Raw genomic sequence first — 14,229 nt, forward strand, 5'->3', positions numbered from 1 at the left:
GCTGGAAGGAAACTTAAGGAAATATGAATGATAGACTTATTGGTGATTTTTGTTCTTTATGCTTTTCTAAATTCTCTACAATATACATATACTGACTTAAAAATTGGTGAAACTTAATGTATAATTATTTTGGAAATATTTTAGGATTTACTATTTATTTTTATTTACTTTTGGCATTTTGAAATTTTACATAATATACTTTAAGTCACTAAGTAATTTCTGACACCTAGATACTCATGCACGTGATTTTCCAGAAGCATTGTTACTATTATTAAGACTTTTTACAATTACTGTTTTGTTCTTTTTGTCTCATTATTCTGCTTTCTGGAAGATTTCCTCAGCTTGCTTTTCCAAGTCTTCCATTGAGAGTATTTTATTAGTCGATTTCCAGGAGATGTTTAGATCTATTTATCTACTTTTTTAAGAAATGTGACAGCTTCCTAAAACATAAATGTACAGCTTGATCAATTAAGTTGATTTCTCGTAACAATCTCATGGCAGCTTCCTGAGAATTATTGGAAAATTTACTACCCAGCACTTCCCACCCACCAGTGCACCACATTGGAAGTGTTTAAACAGCACTGGAATTGTAGGTTGCATATAGACGTGCAAGCCCTAACATGCCCAGGCCTCAGCAATAACCTAGGTGTTTTGTGAAACAGGTAATAGATGGCCTGTGGGGAGCAGGAATTCTTAAATTGTATTATTGTTGGAAGACCCTTTCGTTGAGGTAAACTTAACTTGGGGAAAGCTGGGAGGCAGGAAAAAGTGACTTGTTTCTGCTGCTCCCCAATAATCCCTTGCCCCCCCACTCCACATCAAATGACCATCTTTATTTCAGAAAGTTGGGTTAGGAAGAACTCAAAGGAAATACAGAAAATGTGACAATGAGGAAAGGTGGGAGTTTGTTTTTGTTGTTCTTACCAAAAAAAAAACAAACAACAACAAAAAACTCTTAGCTTTGGTCTGTTTAGACTAAGTCTAACCAGTAGAGTTGTTTGGAAATATCTTTCTGTTGATCAGCGTCTGAATTCCAGATCTTTGTCAGCCGCAGTTTTCCTGAGTCAGAAGTCATTCGGACTGGTGGCAGCCTCCTTCAGCCAGTGAGCCTCGGAGACGAGATGCTTATCTAGACAGCTGGGATTATCTTCGCCAGGTAAGGCATACTGTTGCACAAATTGGCTTATGCTATAGGGAACAGAGACACAAGGAAGATCAGAGGCCCCCCAGACTTGCCTGTTAGATTTCTTGAAGCTGATAATTCCATGATAAATTCCAAAAATAAAATGGCACGAGGACCTCCAGAAGTCTCAGGAAGATCAGGGCCATATACATCTAAAACTCCAGGCCCCTGCGGCTGCGAGGTCGAGCTGCGAGGAAGCTGCGGCTTCCTCCATTTGATGAAACAGTACTTCAGCCAAGCCTTTACCACTGACTCATTAAAGCTGAGTTCCTCTGAGGTAATTCAATCTGGGCATATGGTCTTGCTAAACACATCTTCCAACATTCTCAGCTGTTCTGGGATAGAGTCTGTGCATCTTCAACGAGCACACCTTGGCTTTGCCGGCTTGAGATCTTTTGGGAAGGCAGTATTTCAATCAGCTGAACCCCCTGAACCAGTGCCTCCTTGGTCACTCTTAGCACCTCAGTTTATTATTTGTTATTTTAATAAAAGGTTTTACATTTTGTTAATTCTCTTCCATTTAGGAAAATTTTACATTGCTAGGAGCTTTTCTTGAGTCATTTTTAAAGGAGCTCCCTTGGAAAATATCCATCAGACAAGCAAGGCCCTGAAGCTTCCCCACCTCCTGCCCCATGGGAGTCGTGGCCTCTCTGCTCCATGGCCCAGTCTTCCAAGCTCCTGGTATGCAAGGCTGGCATTCTTTCCTACTAAAACCGACTCCGAAGGCTCAGCCTGGGGGATTAGACAGCCCCTTGCCCTCTAGAGTAACGGGCCAAATAAATAATAATTGAAGATGAAAGGGATTTTCACAGTTTCAACTAAGGCTAAGAAGATTACATGTATTCTAACCCCAATCACAGTGGTAGCTTTATGGCATCTGGGTTCACAGTGAGGTCACAAGTCACTGGCAGTAAATAGTGGCCTTGGAAGAATAAGAGTTATGTATCAATGTGCATTGTCTGCTGTTTGCTAATTAGCTAGTGCTGCCTGGCATTTATTATACAGACAAGGGAGCAGAACTAGGAAAAACAAGATTTGGAACACTGGGCTGACAAGCATTATTAAAAAGGTTATATTTATGGGTCCCAGCAAGGAAAGTAACGGTCATTTTGGCTGAAAGAAGAAACATACATAACAGATCCCTGGGGCATAATAAGTTGGGAGGCCAGTGGTAACTCAACTTTGCATTCATGTTTCTTCAAATTCCACTGAAAAAGACAAATTACTGGGTCTAGTCTCAGCTCTATAACTCACTTGAAGTGTGACCTTGAGCTATCATTGGATCTCTCCGAGCCTCAGATTCTTTAGCAGTACAATGTGATGAATGTTATCATCCTCGCTGGCTGTAAAAATCAAATCAGATAAATGACTAAGCAATCGTTTAGGAAATTGAAGAGATCGCTATACAAAAGTAAGTTATAACTTCTTGGTACTCCTATTGCCCATACTATAAGAGGAAAAGAACTCTGCTATAAGACTGCATACCAATACTCTACTGTAAAACTACATATAACGCTTACGCTATAGGGCTAAAAGAACTCTATAGCTCATACTGTAAACCTAAAGGACAAAAAGAATTCAACTTCCTCTAAGAAAGCATCACTGAACTCTGCCAACTAGAATTGATTCCCCAGCCCCTCTGTAAGTCTAAAACACATGCTGCTTTTGCCTCAAGCAGACCTAAGTTTGAACTGTGGCTCTACCACTCGCTACCTGTATAATCGTGGGGAAGTCACTTAACCATGTGTCTTGGAGATTTTTTCATGTCTGTATCCAGTATGTAATTCAAGCCCATTCCTTTTTATGGCTGACTAGTACCATTGTTGCCATTTATTTAGGAAGAAACCCAGCTTGAGAGGCTAGATCCCTTTTCCAAAAATATAGTACGTGTAAATACTTGAACTGGGATTTAAACCCAGAACCGTCTAGATCTGAAGTATTCATCCTTTCCATTAAGCAATGATGCAAAATCAAAACTTCAGAGCACAGAGCAGACATTTGGTACGTGCAGGCAGAGGATACTGGTTCAGTTTGACCCGGGAGCCAAACCACCTGGGTTCATTCTGCTGCTGCCATTTATTAGCTGTGTGACCATGGGCAAGACACTTAACTTCTCTGTGCCTCAGTTTCTTACCCTGTAAAATGGCGATAAAAATAGTGCTAGTTTATATGGTTGTTCTGAGTACTACTTTAATGCATTCAAGTAGTAGGTGCTCAAAAAATATGAACTCTTATTGTTTAATAGTAATAATTTTCTGAACTTCTCTTCACAAATCTGTAACATACTACTGTCCACCTTTTGAAGGAACAAAATATAATTACCAAAAAGAAAATTTATTTTTCGAGAGTTACTAGCAAATCATAAATGCTTCTGCTAATACATATATTAAATGTTGAATTTTCATTCACCACTCTCTGAGACAAATAGTAGCTATTTTTCTTTTTCTATTATACATTCATACAGGTGCATTTTTTAGGAAGTTTGGCAAATATAGAAAGTAGAAAAAATAAATCAGCCATAATTTCATCATCTAACACAATCACTGCCAACATTATATTGCATGTTATTTTATTATTAATTTCTATTTTTGGAATGTATATGTAATATGTAGATATATAAATACAGTTATAACAATACTATATATATACCTTGATTTCTTAATTCTACTTGTTTACATAATGGTGATTTCCTTCATTTCAAACTTTATGAAATACATTTTTTCCAAACAATCAGATCACTGTCCCTTAAAAGTGTATCTAAGATGAAGCTTAGCAAATTATCACTTTTCAACCCAAATAGAGCTTGTTAAATATAACATCACTAGAGTCTTAATGAGGTTTTTTCTTATTTTTAACATATTACGTAGGAAGTGATGTATCACAGGAAATGACATGTTAAGGAAATATCATTTTGTTTTCAAAAGATAATAAAACCTCTGCTTTTTTTTTTCAAAATTAAATAGGGAGTCATAAAAATAGTCTTCTTGAGCTATATAAATTATCTTTCATATATTTTCAGAGTACATCCAAAATGTGAATTTTACAAAAAATCAATGTGGTGTTTGAACATCATTTTTAGCACATGCAAATTTTCTACATCTAATTATACTTAGTACTTAGCACTCTTTATCTTGAATGCATCAAAGCATTTCACACATTTTAATAAAGACTAAAAGTTTTTTTTAGTTAAAGATTGAATTTGGGGTGATATTCAACAAATAAATTACACAAAAATATCTTTTATAAAATGCTACATGTAATATACGATAATATATGATATACTCAATTTCTAGAGCACTAAAATGAATACTGTATTTCAAGATGAAGATACAGCAAATAGAATCAAACCTATTTATTTTCATTATTCACCTATTATAATTATTTGTTAAAATGAAATAGATCCAAATAATAATTTTTTTATCAAGTATGGTCAATTAGATAAATAAACAGCTTTAGAAACTTTGCTAAATCCTCATGCTTTTCTGTCTTCCAATAACATGTTTTGCATTGCCATTTTTTTTAGTTTTTAGCCCTTTGTGATTATTATTTTGGATGTCTGTTTGCTCTCTACAGTAACCCTCCCATGATATGTCTGGGAAGTAGCAATAGACATCATCCCATTTGGCCAGTGATGTGTTACTTTTAGAGTCAGAAGAAAAAACTATCCATGCAGTAGTCTAGGAAGGAAAGGAAGTACAGATTTCATAAGGGATATTTTTATTTATAGTCTTGATTAGATATTTAAAGGGCATATAATCCAGAGTATTTGTGCTGAGGAGTATCTGTTGGGATTTCAGTTTAATCTTGGAGAGTGGAAATTTTGCCACTAGCATGTTTACCTGCAAAAGGTAGTTAGGAAATTAGGGTGTTGGAAAAGAAGGAAGGAAAACAGAAAATTAGGAAGAGAAGGTAAAAGAAAATAGAGGGAAGGTGAGAGAGAAGAAAGAAAAAAAAGAGGAAAAAAGGGAGGGTTCATTATACTCCTACTCTGTGCCAAGCATTTTCACTAAATCTGTACCATTTAGCTGTTAATCTAACCTTGAAATAACGGTATTATCCACATTTTTACAATGAAGAAATTGAAGCACAGAAAAGGATAGCTTAATTTCATAATTAACACAGTTTGTAAGTAATTAAATTGGAGATTAAACTCAATAGTATCTGACTTCAAAGCCTATATTGTTTCTCCCTTAATATCACTGTACCATTCTAGATATTGCCCGAATGCTCTATGAGCTTTTCTGCTTCCTGATTTATGGAAGTTGCTCAATCTGGCTTTTCTCTACGTTGCTGAGTCTGATACACAGTAGACATTCAGTAAACATTTGTTAAATGAATGAATGATTCCCAAAAGCAGAAAAAGGAAATGGGAAAATGAGCTTGTCTTCTTATTAAGGAAACAAAGGGAGGCAGACACCAGAAAGTGAAACTATGCTTAGCTCTATTTTGGCCTTGGAAAGTAAGGTTGTTTGAAATTAGTTTAAGACATGAGTTCAGATTGGGTATCACCAAGAAGTGTGATTAGGACTCAGCTGATCTCACAGCTGGAAAAAGCAAACAGACAAAAAACTGAAGTCAGGTTTGCACCAGAGACTAATCTGTAGATTTTCTTCTGCTCTAGGGAAGTTCAAAGATGTGGTTATAGATTCTGAGACCCTAGTGGAACATCCTATACCACATTTCTACTACAAGATTAACTCTCAAACCTGGAATTAGCCTGCCCCCAAACTCCTGTCTTATGTATTTTGAAGCCGCATCCCTTGGACCAAACTGAATCTCCCAGGATGCAAGCCTGATACATCAGATACTTTATTGGAAACCCAAGCATTAAACGTTCTGACTGTGCTTTACACAAATAGATAACAGGAAGTCATCAGGGGGTGTTTGTTAGATGATGTTAATGGAAAATTCAACTGGCGTCTGTATTATTTACAATATTTGGCACAGTAAGTAGTAGAAAATACAACTAAAACTCTTCAGCAATAAAAAGAATGTTAGCTAACATCACTGAAAAATCTGGTGATACAGTGACACTTGATTGAGTAGCTCAAGGAGATCAAGGATTCCATTCTTCCAATCTTCCTACTCTACCTTCCACAGCATTGATGTCTGTGCAGAAACTGGTTAGCTGTTCACCAAAGTTTTTAGCTCTTTCTCCTGATGATGCAAGTGGACTGTATGATTTCCTAGCCTTCCTCACAGTTAGGTTTGGCCATGTGACTGAGTTCTGGCCAAGAAGAAGTAGCAAAAATATAATAGCTTGTGGAAGGAGAAAGCATGCAGAATCATGCATGGTCTACACACAGAAGAAGTCATGAACTAATACTAAAGATATCTTGACCACACGTGCCTCCAACACATACAGGCTCCAAAATCTCAAGAACAGAAAAGAAGTATGAAATCTATGCAACCCTGAGAAAGGACTGCTCCCAGACTAATTTCAGCTGTCACCATAAAAGGTCAGGGAGGATAATTAATAGGGAACTACCTCCCAGAAGGAGAACTCAGGACCTGCAGGAAACAACAGCTGAAAAAGTTCTTTTCAGAAAGAAGAATAAAATCTAGCCAAGGAACCTCCCCCATTTGTTAGGGGAAAGGGGCCTCCTCAAGCCTGCCTGACAGAATGTTCACCATTGCTATGGGCCACTGACTTCAGTAGAATCCCACTCTTTTCTTGGTCTGAACGGAAGTTTGAGCTGTAGCTAACCCATCTCTGCTCCAATATTTTATATTGGGTGGGCATGGGGGAGCAAATAATTTAATTTGTTGTTTCATATGCTGCAAGATAATTAGAGGTATATTCAGACTCAATGGAGAATAAAGAGCATTATCTAAAGATCATAAATACCTGGATGGCTATCTCCCTTGACACAGAATAAGTATCTTCTATTATGTGGAAGGAAGAGTAAAATAGGTATGTGGTGCCAATAAAAGTGCAATGTGGCAGAAACTGGCTTGCCGTTCACCGAAAACCATTTCCTTTTTCAGTTTGGCCATGTGATCCATGTCTGGCCAGGGGGATGGCACAGACATGAGCAACCCCTTTCAGACGTGACTCATAAAAATTACTTGCATGTGATCCTCCATGCTCTTTCTCTTTCCATGGCTTGATGGAAAAGAGCACAGAGATCTTGCAAGCTTTATACTGAGAATGGAGGAGCCACAAGATGTAAGGAGGTTGGGCACTTCTGCTTCTAACTGGGATGAAGTTAAGAGACTAGATTTACTCTCCTTCCTGAAACAATCAATAAATTGGACAAAATATTTGAAACAATGGTTTTCAAGGCATTGGTCATAGACATCAGGCAGTGAAGAACAGTGATCACTGAGAAACTGTAAGTAAGGCAAGCCCCTACAACTATCGAGAGAGAGGTTCTGGGACATGGCTCAGGCAGTGAGACTTCGGGCAGGGCCCAGCACACTGTCTAGAGGAGGGTGGAAGTCTGGGGGGACCAAGGCAGCTAGAGTTCACAGGATAAAGTACTATAAAGGGCAGAGCTGCCCAAAGAGAAAGACCTTGGGAGATATGCAGAGGGAACCCCTTGAGTGTTCAGCAAAGTACTGATCAGCAAGTGTAAGGAAACTATTTGGGCCTGGAAAAAGAATGTTCTAGAAGGCACAGTACCTGGAGCTCACACAGGGCTGAAATTAGTGTGTCTTCTCACCAGCTAGGCTGAAAAATCTCATAATTCATGGGGTATTAGGTAGAGTTTTCAGAAGGCTCTTGTCTCAGCAGTAGGACTAAATTAGCTCAAAACTAAATGCTCTCTAGTTCTCCAAACAAATATTAAAAGTAAATCCCAAAAGGATAAAACTGTTTCTAACATAACATCATCCCAGAGCAAAGCTCAACAATGTTTATAGGGACACAGAGAACATGTTGGGTGCTGGCAACTTTTGACTGGATGTCAGCAATAAAAAACTTAGACTTGGGCTTCCCTGGAGGTGCAGTGGTTGAGAGTCTGCCTGCCGATGCAGGGGACACGGGTTCGTGCCCCGGTCCGGGAGGATCCCACGTGCCGCGGAGCGGCTGGGCCCGTGAGCCTGCGCGTCCGGAGCCTGTGCTCCGCAACGGGAGAGGCCACAACAGTGAGAGGCCCGCGTACCGCAAACAAACAAACAAACAAAGAAACTTAGACTTGATATAACTTAGGAACCAACCTGTATTGTATTTGAGACATTTCTGTGGGTTTGTATGTTGCATAGCTTCCTATTGGGGCTGGTCCCAAGATCTTATGGTCATATGACAGTAACCTGCATTAACTAAGGCTATATCTTTCTTATTCATGTCCAGTGGGACCCAGTGTCTTTTTTAATAGCTTCCATAGAAGAAAAATAATTGTATTTCCCAAAGCCTCCATTAATGTATCCTTGTATTTTGTTAGTCTAAACTGATTCATGTTACAATATCTAAGTGAATGATGGTTGAGGCCACCATAGAAAATTGTGCATGTTACACCTTGAACAGGGGCACTCAGCCAAGGGAAGAAATGGGGGCTCAAAGCCAGCATGTGCCCTGTTTATCAAACGGTGCAATTTGGTGCTGGGCTGCATTCACCTGGAGAAGGGGGCACCTTTCTTTTATTTGCACAAAGCTGCCACACGGCCTTGTGTAGACCCTGATCTTTGTGATCAAGCAGAGAGACTCTAGTAGGAAACGGAAATAGAACCGAATGCTAGCTAGGGATCAGGGGAACAAGAAAATGACTACTACGACAACCTCAATGATGTGATTGTTAGTACGGCTATCACTCGTTATATTTCAATATATCTTTTCAGATATCCTAAATGAAAGGAATCTCACTTATCCGAAATCTTATACAATTATATCTTATAAAATCTCTTAGAGAGAGAATTAGCTTTAATTATAATTAATTGCATGCATGTAACAAGTCAGGGATGCAACACAGAGAGAGCCAAGGATTGGAGGACTGTGTGTCGAGACTCTTGTGGGACTAAATGGAGACAGGGAATTCTTTTGGCCAACACAGGAAAAGCTGGTAAAAGGAGAAAGAGTTCCAGCAAGCGTTATATTTTGAGTGGAAAGTACTTAGGTGACAAATGCTACTATGCCATCTTTCCTTTTCTCAAGACAAGAAATAAAGTGATTTCTTCAGCATGTAGTGTGTTAATTCCAGCAATGACCAAGAGTGAGAAAATGTCTTGTTGGATATAGTACTCAAGCAGGTTTCCTAGACAATTCTAAGATGCAGCAGTGAAGTCTCATTAAATCTGGGAAACCAAACACAGGAGAAAACTGATCATCTAGAGAACCAAATTAAAAATTAATTCTGTGCCCTGGTTTTCTTTTGGGTTTATAATCAGTTTGGTGCTGTGACAACTGAAAATTGTCATAGCATCACGTTAATAGGTCATGTTGTGATCTGTGCCCAAACAGTCAAATCAAGTTGCAAGCAAATATATTGGGCAGATCATTTGTTTCTACATACCAACTTATACAAGTTCATTGGCACTATGTATAGTAGTAAATATAAAATGAAGAGAATTTTTTAAACGGTCCTTTGATTTTTCCAGTATTACACTTTACAATGCAACATTAATTTAATTGGCCCACTAAAATAATGTTCTGGTAGTTACAAACATGTTCCTATTAAAAATGAAATTAAAATGATAGGGATAGGGAAAATATCCAAAAATTAGTCTGAGCCGTTCAAAAGAATAAAATCAAGTAAACAGAAAGTAAAACATATAGATAACCAATAAGGACCTACTGTATAGCACAGCACAGGGAACTATACTCAATATTTTGTAATAACCTATAAGGGAAAAGAATCTGAAAAATTTTATATATATATATATATATATATATATATATATATAAACTGAATCAATGTGCTGTACACCTGAAACTAACATGACATTGTAAATCAACTATACTTCAATAATAAATAGAAAAGAAAAAAAAGTAAAAATAAAACGAGCAAATGCATATTTGTGCTATTAAATTCAAAATTGTCATTTAAATTCCAAAAATGACATCATCTATCACATTTAATTAATATTTTAATTCTAATAAAATAAGTCCTACATTTATGTATATAATCTATAAATGTGTTTTGGTGTTTTAGTTCTAAAAGAGCTAGTGAGTTTATACCTACTTTTATTCTTAAACATATTTTATTAACGTTATAATAAAAACAAGTTAAGACAACACTAGAAATCCATGAAAATATTTTCCTTTTAAGGGAGGTTTATATTTTAGTCAAGTTTGAGAAACAATCTTATATAGAACTTTTTCTTAAGTAAACGTGTAGCTAGAGGGCTTAGCTCTACATTTCTGAAATTCTCAAGCCTGATGGGAAAAATACCAGAAGAAATGGAATCCAGGAGAAAGAGGTAGAAGAGAGTTATGAAATGGAAATGTACCACCCAGAAACTCCTCACCCCTCAGACAATTAATAAAAAACCTTCTGTGAATGGAGACACTTCAGAGGTGTCATTGTGCCTTTTGTTCTACCCTAGACTTTAAGTGTCTTAAGGAAGTTTTCATATCTGATTCATCACTGTCTTGTATTCTATCTTATTTTAAAAATATGTGTTAACTTAAGAAAATACATTCCAAAATTTGTCAGGATGAAGGAAGTGGCAGATTAGTCCATAAACCAAACATATTTCAATTCAACAAAATTTATTAATTATGTACTGAGAGCAGTCACTATGCTAGGTGTTGTGAAAATGAAATGATATAATATATCCCCATGAATAATCACTAAGAGAAATAGACATAAATAAATTGTAAAACAGTATGACAAAAATTGTAAAATATGTATATATACATATATGTGCCATATACGTGTGTGTGTGTGTGTGTGTATATATATATATATATATATATATATATATCAGGAAATTATTCAGAAGACAGAAAGATTAACTTCAGAATGGTAGCAAGATTCTGTGGGAACAACAGGAACCAGGTTAAAATTTCAGAGAAGGGATTGCCCTGGGTAAGTGAGCTGATGATCTCCAGTCATTTTCCCCACTAAGGACATTTGCCCATTCCAACAGCAGGCTGAGGACTGGGTTTGGCCCAAGCCTATGGCCTTTTCTGGGTAAAGAGAAATCACAAAGCTTTCAGCAATCACGCAGGGCTGGTGTAAAACAAATTGGAAACTTGAGGGACCTCAAAGGCTGCAGTGATCCTGCTCCCAATTCCCAGGGTTTGGGGAAGGTTTCCCACATCATCAACAATTCTCTGACACCAGCTGGGTGTCTTACAATTCAACTCAATTCTGACTCTATCTACCAGGAGATAGCATCAGATTCCACAGGTAAAGCGCTCAGTCCCCTGACCACCTTAACATCAAACAAACAAACAACCCAACTAAAAACGGTTAGAGGACCTGAAAAGACATTTTCCAAAGAAGACATACAGATAGCCAATAGGCACATGAAAAAGTGCTTACCATCACTAATCATCAGGGACATGCAAATCAAAATCACAATGAGATACCATCTCATACCTATCAGAATGGCTATTATCAAAAAGACAAGAAATAACAAGTGTTGATGATGATTTGGAGAAAAGAGAACCCTCATACACTGTTGGTAGGAATGTAAATAGGTACAGCCACTATGGAAAACAGTATGGAGTTTCCTCAAATAAACTAAAAATAGAACTACCATATGATCCAGCAATTCTACTTCTGGGTATTTATCTGAAGAAAATGAAACACTATTCTAAAAAGATGTATATACCCCTATTCATTGCAGCACTATTTACAATAGCCAAGATATGGAAGCAACCTAAATTGTCTATCCATAGAGGAATGGGTAATGAAGATGTGGTATATATATATATACACACACACACACAACAGAATATTACTCAGACAATAAAAAGAATGAAATATTGCCATTTGCAACAACATGGATGGACCTGGAGGGTATTGTGCTTAAATGAACTAAATCAGACAGAGAAAAACTAATAGAGTATGATTTCACTTATATGTGGAATTAAAAAAAAATACAAACACATAAAACAAAATAGGAACAGACTCCTAGAGAACAAACTGGTGGTTGCCAGAGGGGAGGGAGTTGGGGAGTTGGAAGAAATAGGTGAAGGGGATTAAGAGGTACAAACTTATAGCTATAAAATAAGTAGTCATGGGGATGTAATGTACACATAGGGAATACAGTCAATAATATTGGAAGAATTTTGTATGGTGACAGATGGTAACTGGTCTTATTGCGGTGATCATTTCATAACATATAAAAATGTTGAACCACTATGCTATACACTGGGAACTAATATAATATTGTATGTTAATTATAAATCAATTAAAAAAAACTAAGGGAAACATAAGGTTTATTAATAAATAGTGCTGGGGAAAAAAATCTCAATATGATGCCCAGTGCACTGTTCTAATTGTTCCTCTTTCTTTCCCAATCAGAATGCAAATGAATGAGACATGTCATTTCGTCAATCCATTCTGATTTATTTTTTAAAAGCAAATGATTCCTTGTAAATTTTACTTATTATTAAGCTAATAGTACGTTGAATTGGTAATTTTCTCACTATTGGTTGAGGACAGAGAAACAAAGCAATATATGACAATACTCACTCCCCCAAAATTTCAAAGAGATTCAAACTACCTATGCAGATTTTCTCAAACAATGTGACTAGAAAGCCACCTCCTGAGTTGAGGTTCAATATTGAGAGAAATACTGAAGGAAAGTAGTTGAGAATGTTATAATATTTTTTTCCTCACCACTTGCTCTTTGATAAAGGAAAAGGTGTGCTTCTCCTTACTTCAGACACACTGAGAAAGGTTTCAAGAAATCACCATTTGAGAAATCTAAAATGAATAGGCTGTGACTATTGTCCTAGTGCCAGAATGAAAAGCAGTATCTACATTGGGAAACAGCTTAGTTTCCACTGATGTCAGGGAGAGATGTATATTTGTCAAGGATCCAACAAAGATTGCATAGTAGGGAGCCAGTCTGAAGCATAAACGGTCCAAGAGTCAGCTTCATTATGAAAGTGTTTATTAGATTCATAAAGAAAAGGGTAGGGATCATTAGTAGACAACCAAGGTGAAGACATTGCAGACATCCAGGGTGTGGAAATCAAATGTCCCTGATTGGGAAATCTCCAAAGAACTCACAAATGTGCTTCATGAGGGGGAAAAAAAATCACTGAATATCTACCATGCCCAGAGAGCACTAGCTCCAGATTACAACCATACAATTAAAGCCTGATATTTTCTGAAAGTGATCTCTTTGTTCTTTCCCTATGCCTATCCTAGTCTCGAGAATCGCAGCTAGTGAAAAGAAGCCCATGATGCTTCCTATCCCATAACTGGCTTCTCACCATGATGGAGATGCAGGATGGAAAGAGGAAAACTTTAGTTTCAAATGCATTTCATAATTTTATTTTTTCAGACTGGACATTTCAATTACTAGACTGAGATTGTTCTGGGAACTAAAGTGATACTTTATTATCTGGGAGTGACTGGAATAGTCTTAAGACATGATCTGGTTTTCAGGTGGAGCAGGTAAGAAACAGCGTCAGAGGAGTTGTACGAATTGCTATCAGTCAAGGGGAGACTGTTGACTTGTCACAGACAAGCTGGATGCTGATCAATTCCATTTCCTCTTCCAGGGAACACAAGAAAAGTCATTCTCAGCTTCTGTTGTAGTTGGGTTGGGGTCATGGGACTGGGATCTCGCCAGTAAAATGTGAATGGAGGTACACTATTATGCAGCCCTAGCTATAAACCACTCCAGTGATTCCCAGTCTAATTTTCTCCTGACCTATGCCTAGAAATGAGGGAGACTATACATGAGGGAAATCATGCTGTGTGATGGGAAATCAATGTCCCTGAGTCACTGCTTGGAAGCCAGCACTACCCCAAGATCTCCAGCAAATCACCTGACCCTAGGCAGACTAATATGAGCAAAAAATAAACTTTAATTTTTTTTTTAATCCACTGATTTGAGTTTGTTTTCCTCAGCAGCTAGAATGAATTACCCTGATGAATACACAGCCTAATTCTCTTGCCACAAAATTTTGATAATATCAG

At 37.3% G+C, this 14,229-nt stretch overlaps 1 long non-coding RNA gene across 1 annotated transcript; it reads left to right on the forward strand.

Moving 5' to 3' along the window:
- Positions 1-341: 341 nt before the first annotated feature.
- LOC125965185 (uncharacterized) lies at positions 342-9,300 on the forward strand. Its single transcript, XR_007478777.1, has 2 exons — positions 342-1,156; positions 5,805-9,300. It is a non-coding gene; the product is annotated as an uncharacterized LOC125965185 (long non-coding RNA).
- The last annotated feature ends 4,929 nt before the right edge of the window (positions 9,301-14,229 follow it).

This window comes from Orcinus orca, chromosome 8 (assembly GCF_937001465.1).
Source record: "Orcinus orca chromosome 8, mOrcOrc1.1, whole genome shotgun sequence".
NCBI lineage: Eukaryota > Metazoa > Chordata > Mammalia > Artiodactyla > Delphinidae > Orcinus > Orcinus orca.